We start from the raw sequence: 9,434 nt of genomic DNA, 5'->3' as shown, positions 1-9,434 counted from the left end.
ACCACTCTGGCACATGAGGACTGGTCTTGGTCATATCTCAGTAAACACGGACTGATGCTGACGCCTTCTGGACGCCTTTTTTTTGTGCACTCCTGACCGGCCTTGATTTCCACGTCCGCGGACGTTGGTTTTTGGTCCGGACCAAATCTGAACCAATCAAAGATGTCTATGTTTGGTTCAGATTTTGTAGGGTCTGGACAAGCCTTGATTTTTTTAAAAGTATTTTCAACACCCGGAAAATACATATTTTCACCATTCATTCAGAACCTAAATTGAACCTAACTTCAACGTATGGGAAAATTCTTATTTTAGACGTATTTTCAACATAATTTTGCTTACTGGGACTATTCTTGTAGGGGCGGCAGAATGGTCAAGACGACCTTGTCAACCACTTCAGGTGTCAACTGCCTGTCTCTGAAACCTAAAAAAAAAGCAGTGCCTTGCCCACACCAAGGTAGTGACAAGGGAGAGCGAGGCAAACGCATCATTCAAGGTCCAGGTGGGGAACTTATGGCAGACCATACCAGGGCTGCCCACAACAGAGAACAAGAAACATAGGCCTATCTCAAAATACTTAAAATATCTTAAAAGGTTGGCAAACCTTGAAAAGGTGTACTTTGTCCTCAAAGCGATGTTCACCAAGGTGAAATTTACCCTACTTCTGTTAATTTTTATGTCTACATATGATCAGTCTATCATAATTCTATCTACAGTATAAGTGCATAATATCCTACTAAAGCAAATTTGATGGGTAGCCATGCTGGGACTCCCTGTGACAAACAGTCCAGCACTGTTTGGACAAACAGTCCAGGGGTGTCAAACTCAATTCCTGGAGAGACACTTTCCTTTCAATTTGTGTTTAATTAAAACCTATAAAACCAGATGAGAGGAGTTCCAAGCGAATAAACCAACACACTCCTCTCTCCAGGATTTGTGTTTGACACCCCTGCCTTAGTCCTTACATCAAGAGGTCTGAGCATAACAATACATTTTAAATGCCTGAATCCAGAAATAATTTGGACTTGCAAAAATAATATGGTCGCTGGGATAGGTTTATTTTGATTGCAGATTTTATGAAGAAACAAAAAGTTATCTAAACAAGCAGCTGCGCCCCGATTTTTAAGTCCCAATGAGGAGGTGTGCCGGGTGACATGGCAAAGTTGTCTCAAAACAAGGTGAAATATGTCAAGCACGTGGAGTGATGATTACAACACACTCTTGATAAAAACGCATATATACTTTATCTGCCTTAAACTAGTTTGAAAATTGTAAAACGTATTTATGGAAAATACATGTTGTATGTTTCTGAACTATGTACCATGCTGCCTTGTTGACAATATGACATGGTGGCGCAGATTAAAGTTCTATTTAAGCAGGGCGCTCCTCCCTCACTGTTTAAAATACACATGATTAGCAGATGTTATTGCGGGTGTAGTGAAATGCTTGTGCTTCTTTTTTTACTTAAATATGCAAGTCGTTTAAGAACATTCTTATTTACGTTTCTATCCCTGGGTAACAAATAAGGGTAACAAATAACAAAACATTAGGAACACCTTCCTAATATTGAGTTGCACCCCCCTTTGGCCTCAGAACAGCCTCAATTCGTTAGGGCATGGACTCTGCAAGGTGTCAAGTGTGTTCCACAGGGATGCTCGCGCATGTTGACTCCAATGCTTCCCACAGTTATGTCAAGTTGTCTGGATGTCGTTTGGGTAGTGGACCATTTTTGATACACACGGGAAAATGTTGAGCGGGAAAAACCCAGCAGTATTGTAGTTCTGACACAAACCGGTGCACCTAGCACCTACTACCATACCCCGTTCAGGGTAACTTAAATATTTTACCTTGACCATTCACCCTCTGAATGGCACACACACAATCCATGTATCAATTGTCTCAAGGCTTAAAACTCCTCTCCTTCATCGACACTGATTGAATTGGATTTAACAGGTGACATCAATAAGGGATCATAGGAATTTAATCCAGACAGTCTGTGTATATAAAACACATGAAATCATGTCTTTTTTTACTGCACTGGGCCTTTAACCTTCTTATTTTCAGTGGTGGAAAAATGTAATAGATGTAAATGTAATTGCTAAAATATACTTAAAGATGCACAATATAGAAATCGAACCGCCATTTCCTGGTTGCTAAATTTTGAATTGCCTAATTTCAGTTTATGTAACGAAACAAGCATTCACTGTATATAGCAGAGTTTCCCAAACTTTGTCCTGGGCCCCCCCTGGGTGCACATTTTGGTTTTTGCCCTAGCACTACACAGCTGGTTCAAATAACCAACTCATCATCAAACTTTGATTATTTGAATCAGCTGTGTAGTGCTTGGGCAAAAACCAAAATGTGCACCCAGGTGAGGACCCCAGGACCGAGTTTTGGAAACCCTGGTGTGGAGAACTGCTGTGAAATATATTTTCCATAACCAAAAATATTGTATATTCAGCTGTTTAAAGCTTGTGTACAAAACCGAAAGTAAAAGATGGAAAAACAAAACTTCAGAACCGGAAGCATAGAAACCTATCTGGGCTAGCTAAAGACAACGTCATACAATTGCATGTGGCTAGTAGTATTACAGAATATGATAATTTTTTAATCTGAGGGAGCACCTGTGCCCCCTATGGGCATGACGCCTCTGATTCCTGTAAATCCCAGTTGAGTTGACACCTATGGCCCTTGTCTTCTGAACGCCCATTCCTCCAACTCCTACACATGACTGCCCTCTGCTGGTATACTACAGTTATTTTGGATATCCACATGAGCAATTATGCTCGTAATTACGAGACTGATTAGAGCTGGAATCTGTGTAGTGAAACAGAATGTAAGCTCGTGAGACTTCCGGATGGTTCTATGAGGTTATCCTCTGCCTTTTTCTTTTGTTATAGAATAATAGATATAGCCTACAATACAGATAGAATAACAAGATTACAAAATAAAGTAAAGTTGCCTGGTCTACATTGTATCATGATCTATGTCTTCTTACATACTAAAAAACCTACTCAAAATGGCCATACAGTGAATTCAATATTCTTTAGGAATTAGTCTTGGCTATCATGCACCAGAACAAGAAGGATACAACAATAAACTAAACATTTCTTGCACCTTTTCTGAACCTAGATTATGACTTATAAGATATTCAAATAAATGACATTTTTGGTTTCATATCCTTTGTGGCTAGAACAACCCCTTCAGGTAAGTACTGCATCAGCTGATCAGCTGCCTCATGCCATCATTCAGTGCCTATGGAACCAAGAGCAGGTGTCCTTTTGGCTAAACAGCCAACTGTCTGTTCAGACCACAGTGTGTGTTTCCTTATGGGCCTTGGTTGTTACGTTTTTCAATACTTGCACAGTTGTTACCACATGACAGTTTTTGACTTAGTAATCTAATATCAACCTCCCTGCACTACTTTGCAACTACCAGACTATGTAATGCAATTGTATCCCTGAAAGCTTCACATTGACTTTCAACCACACAAAGGCTACTTGACAGATAAGCCTACATTAAACCCTATCAACACACACACACAAACAGCTGTAGGTCCAGTGGCCATTCCCCAGAGCCCTCCCAAGTAGGCCTCACACTGTGAAATGTAAACAGTAAACAGGACAGAGCTTCCTGTGTGTGTGTGTGTGTGTGTGTGTGTGTGTGTGTGTGTGTGTGTGTGTGTGTGTGTGTGTGTGTGTGTGTGTGTGTGTGTGTGTGTGTGTGTGTGTGTGTGTGTGTGTGTGTGTGTGTGTGTGTGTGTGTGTGTGTGTGTGTGTGTGTGTGTGTGTGTGTGAGTGTGAGTGAGTGGGCCCATGCAGAGCCTGCTAGCCCAGCTGTCGCTGCCATAACCCAGGACTTGAGAGGCTGAGCAAGCTCTGCAAGACACATGCTGTAGGGCCACTGTGTGCTATCACCTCCTCCTCCCAGGCCTTCTACCCAGCCCCTAGCTTCCTTCCTTCCCTTTGTTCAGACTTCAGGGCAGACATCGTCAAGCTGAGCACACAAACACATGCATATGAACGTGTGCTCTCATCTTTATTAGGCCCCCTCGGCCAACGCATATCACATTTACTACGTCTCTTTACCTAATAACATTTCACTTTCATTTGTGGTCTGGCTCCCCTTCTACATCCAAATACCAGACGAGGATTAAACAGATCTGGAGGCTGGGGCTAAAGCTACAGTGGGGCAAAAAAAGTATTTAGTCAGCCACCAATTGTGCAAGTTCTCCCACTTAAAAAGATGAGAGAGGCCTGTAATTTTCATCAAATGTACACTTCAACTATGACAGACAAAATTAGGGGGAAAAATCCAGAAAATCACATTGTAGGATTTTAAATGAATTTATTTGCAAATTATGGTGGAAAATAAGTATTTGGTCACCTACAAACAAGCAAGATTTCTGGCTCTCACAGACCTGTAACTTCTTCTTTAAGAGGCTCCTCTGTTCTCCACTCTTTACCTGTATTAATGGCACCTGTTTGAACTTGTTATCAGTATAAAAAACACCTGTCCACAACCTCAAACAGTCACACTCCAAACTCCACTATGGCCAATACCAAAGAGCTGTCAAAGGACACCAGAAACAAAATTGTAGACCTGCACCAGGCTGGGAAGACTGAATCTGCAATAGGTAAGCAGCTTGGTTTGAAGAAATCAACGGTGGGAGCAATTATTAGGAAATGGAAGACATACAAGACCCCTGATAATCTCCCTCGATCTGGGGCTCCATGCAAGATCTCACCCCGTGGGGTCAAAATGATCACAAGAATGGTGAGCAAAAATCCCAGAACCACACGGGAGGACCTAGTGAATGACCTGCAGAGAGCTGGGACCAAAGTAACAAAGCCTACCATCAGTAACACACTACGCCGCCAGGGACTCAAATCCTGCAGTGCCAGACGTCTCCCCCTGCTTAAGCCAGTACATGTCCAGGCCCGTCTGAAGTTTGCTAGAGAGCATTTGGATGATCCAGAAGAAGATTGGGAGAATGTCATATGGTCAGATCAAACCAAAATATAACTTGTTGGTAAAAACTCAACTCGTTGTGTTTGGAGGACAAAGAATGCTGAGTTGCATCCAAAGAACACCATACCTACTGTGAAGCATGGGGGTGGAAACATCATGCTTTGGGGCTGTTTTTCTGCAAAGGGACCAGGACGACTGACCCTTGTAAAGGAAAGAATGAATGGGGCCATGTATCGTGAGATTTTGAGTGAAAACCTCCTTCCATCACCAAGGGCATGAAACGTGGCTGGGTCTTTCAGCATGACAATGATCCCAAACACACCACCCGGGCAACGAAGGAGTGGCTTCGTAAGAAGCATTTCAAGGTCCTGGAGTGGCCTAGCCAGTCTCCAGATCTCAACCCCATAGAAAATCTTTGGAGGGAGTTGAAAGTCCGTGTTGCCCAGCAACAACCCCAAAACAAGACTTCTGTCATTGCCAACAAAGGGTATATAACAAAGTATTGAGATAAACTTTTGTTATTGACCAAATACTTATTTTCCACCATATTTTGCAATTAAATTCATTAAAAATCCTACAATGTGATTTTCTGGATTTTTTTTCTAATTTTGTCTGTCATAGTTTAAGTGTACCTATGATGAAAATTACAGGCCTCTCTCATATTTTTAAGTGGGAGAACTTGCACAATTGGTGGCTGACTAAATACTTTTTTGCCCCACTGTAAATACACAAACTGCTACTTATCTTGATTTTATCTTTATTTAACTAGGTAAGTCAGTTAAGAACAAACTCTTATTTACAATGACGGCCTCCCCCTGGTGACGCTGGGCCAATTGTGCGCAGCCCTATGGGTCTCCTTTTCTTGACCAGTTGTGATACAGCCTGGAATTGAACCAGGGTCTGTAGTGATGCCTCTAGCATGTAGATGCAGTACCTTAGACCGCTGTGCCACTCAGGAACCCCTAAACCTATCATGGAGGTGGCTGTTAGAAGGTACTGATAACATGGAGGTGGTTGTTGGAAGGTACTGATACAAAGGACAAGTGCAACATTTTAAATACATGTCTCATAAATGTGTTATAACCTTTCTTTGAAAAGGTAAAACAGTAGTTTTAAATATAGTTCTCCAATAAAACACTTTCCCCTTGAATTACTTTAAAGCTCTTTCATTTTGTATTTACTGTCATGTAAAACTTAATTTGATCATTGCAAATGTATTTTGTACAACTACATTTGACCGAGGAGGGGATTTCAAAATGTTACCGGGATTGACTCTTAAACTTGGTACCCACCATGAATGTGTTGTCTTGTCTTAACAGTTCCATCACTCATTCCAGAAGTATTTCATTCTGCTAACCACCAATCAGCCCTGATAGGTAGACAGCAGATGCTGGCAGTGATGAAGACTGTTCAAAGCGTGAAGTCATAGTCAAACATTTTCCTTGTCGGAGTAATGGTTTGTGTGTTTCAACTGCATACTCACATTTCTTGCATCCATGGAGTGAAAACATGTCTGAACAGGTTCTTTTGTTTCTGAACGCTACACTCCCCCCAAAAAGTCCCATGTAAAACACACAGACTCCCACCGAAATTCCAGTTGTGAGAGGTAGTGTTTTGAGGGGTGGTGAGAAACTTAAGAGGACATTGTTAGACAAAAATAAGCTCCTCTCATTCTTAGAGAATACATTGGGCTCTTATTGACAGGTAAGCGACACCCCTCTATACTCCAGATGGAAATCTGGAGGTACTTATCCATGGACCTAGCCCCTATTTGTTTGACCGGAGCAAGTGACTTGTGATAAGGGGTTTCTGGTATCTAGTGCTTTATACACTTTGTGTGTAGTTTGGTCAGAAAATATTGTGTCCTTCAGTTTACCCACACACACGCAATCTGTCTTAAGGATTCCTTAAGTGGTTAAAAGACCCAATGCAGCTGTTGTTTTCATATCAATATCACATCCTTTTTTGGGTAACAATTAAGTACCTTACTGGAATAGATTTCCATTTAAATAGGCAAAAATGTATTTTTAGCAAATGGTCTGAGTGGGGAGGGAAATGTTTAAAACTAGCTGTTATTGGCAGAGAGGTTTGTAACTCTCTTTGTTATTGGTCTATTAACCAATTTACCACATGTAAAGTCACAGTAGAAAGACAAAACTCCCTTCCATGCAAATTTGCTGATTTAGAAGGTGTAGATTGTATTTTCAACCAGCTACTACCAGGAACATGGCCGTAACTACGGATGAAGACACCGAGGTCCGGACCTCAGTAATAATATATTTTTTAAAAGAATAACACCACGAACAACAAAAAATACATATATATTGTGTACACAATAAAGAAAATCAATTCCGCGTTATCATCTAAATATTGCTCCCAGCGCTGACCACAGCAGAAGAACGCTCTATATTCGTAATCTGACTGAGTTATAATCACGCCTGACTCTTTACAAATGAATGGATTCATGAACAGTGGTTTGTTTGTTATGTTGGCCTCACGGATTTGCCTTTTTAGCAACACATTCACCACTCTCAAACGGCTAACGCTGCCCCGAGACGTGAAACGAACAAAGCCAGCTCGCAGTCGACAACTAGACGCTGCTGACCGTGTGTTTGCGAGATGCCGGACTAAAGGCCATTTTAAACCGTCTACAGACATCCCCCAAACGAACAAAAACTCTTGGAGAATGAATGCACATCTGGTAAATAGTCGCTTATATATATGTCAGTCAGGTGGCTAGCTGCCGGCAGAGAATTATATTGCAATAACGTTGAAGAGCTTTGGCTAGTATTACTTAGCCAGCTAGACGGATGAAGTAAGAAGCAAAACGGAGCCTAACGCAGTAGGAGCAAAAAATAATAACGTTGCTTTACAGAGAGTAGGCTACCGAGACAGACATTGATGTGGCGCTCAGTGGTGAGGCTGCAACAGGCTGCAATAGAGCCACACAGTGGAGGTGTCATAATACCCCTTCAAACAGGGAAATGGTTCCAATCGTTTTTCTACCATTCATGTTTTCCATAGGGGATTTTAGAAACACATAAATTAAGGGCTGTGATTTGTGTTTGTAGATCTATTGAGGTAAATTCACATACGTCAGCCAGTGATAATTGCTGGGTCATTTTTGCTATTCTCCAAATAGCATTAAATAATATATATATATATATATATATATATATATATATATATATATATTATTATTATTATTTTATTTTTTTGAGGGGAAATTGAAGCTCATTTACTGCATCCGGACCTCACTAAAACTTAAATCCTGGTTGAAAACACTGATAAAAATAGAAACTTTTACATTTTTAGTTTCATCAGCTGTTGTACAATATGATAGAAAACATAGGAAAACAGGATTTCGACTGCACTAGGCCTTTAAACAATGACTAAAGAGAATCCAGCAACCAGCACAAACTCTAAATAGAAACCACTTACAGAGGCAGGGGCTTAAATGCAATGTTTCATCACACTGGCAAACCTTCATCATTGACTAGCTATGTGTCTGGGCGCCCTAACCGTGAGAACCGTGAAAAACAGTAGGCACATTCATTTGGGCATTACACACAATCCAGAGTAGCTTCACAATAGTGCTCCACCTCTCTGTTTGCTGATAGCATGAGAGGTGTAAGAAAAGAAGGGGGTGGGAGAGGCTGAATGACATGGTGTTGATGCTGCCGCTGTTCGCTGACCCTCGAAATGCGGGCCCAGCCCCCAGTGTGAAGTACTTTTGTGTTGGCAGATCCCAAAGAAGCATGGAACCAGCGGAGAGGGGGGTGGGATGGGTACCGGCCGGGGGAGGGAGAGGTTGGGGTTCAACACTCTTCTGTGGCCAGCCATCCACTCTCAACCAGGACGCATGCTCCTAAGGAGGATTAAGAAGAATGTATTATAATGGCATATGCATACTGTAATGCATTTGCATACTTCCAGTGGGTGTTAACCTTTGACATCTCTCTAGCACCACTGACAAACTTGACAACACAAACCACCTCACTCAGTATCTCAGCATTTCCATACTTGAAACAGATAACATTTAGAAATAGATGGTGCTTCTCCGTTTAACTATCTTCTGCCAGTAAAATGATGTCACACAGACACCTAAAAACTATTTTGCAAAAACCTACGGTGTCGAATAAAACTGAAGTGGTTGAAGAGTTTCCATTGGGCATTAATAAATAGACGACAGCCTATATGCCCTCCCACCTAATTGTTTCATGTCTCGGGTAGCCCGCGAAAGCCAGCATTGATAAAATGCAATAATTGACTAATATTTGCCATCTTCTAATCATTCTCATGTGCCAACATATTGACACAGTCTGTGCCGTGGTGAAACTTTCACTAATATAGATCTGAAATAATTGAATGGTGGAACTTGCCAGGCAACCAGAAAAGCAAGGTGAAGCAATTCAGGCATTCTTGAAAGTCAGTAAACAAACATTATTTTTAAAGGTTAAAAATGG

This window comes from Oncorhynchus kisutch, linkage group LG5 (genome assembly GCF_002021735.2).
Source record: "Oncorhynchus kisutch isolate 150728-3 linkage group LG5, Okis_V2, whole genome shotgun sequence".
Classification (NCBI taxonomy): Eukaryota; Metazoa; Chordata; class Actinopteri; order Salmoniformes; family Salmonidae; genus Oncorhynchus; species Oncorhynchus kisutch.
This window is presented reverse-complemented; position numbering follows the sequence as displayed.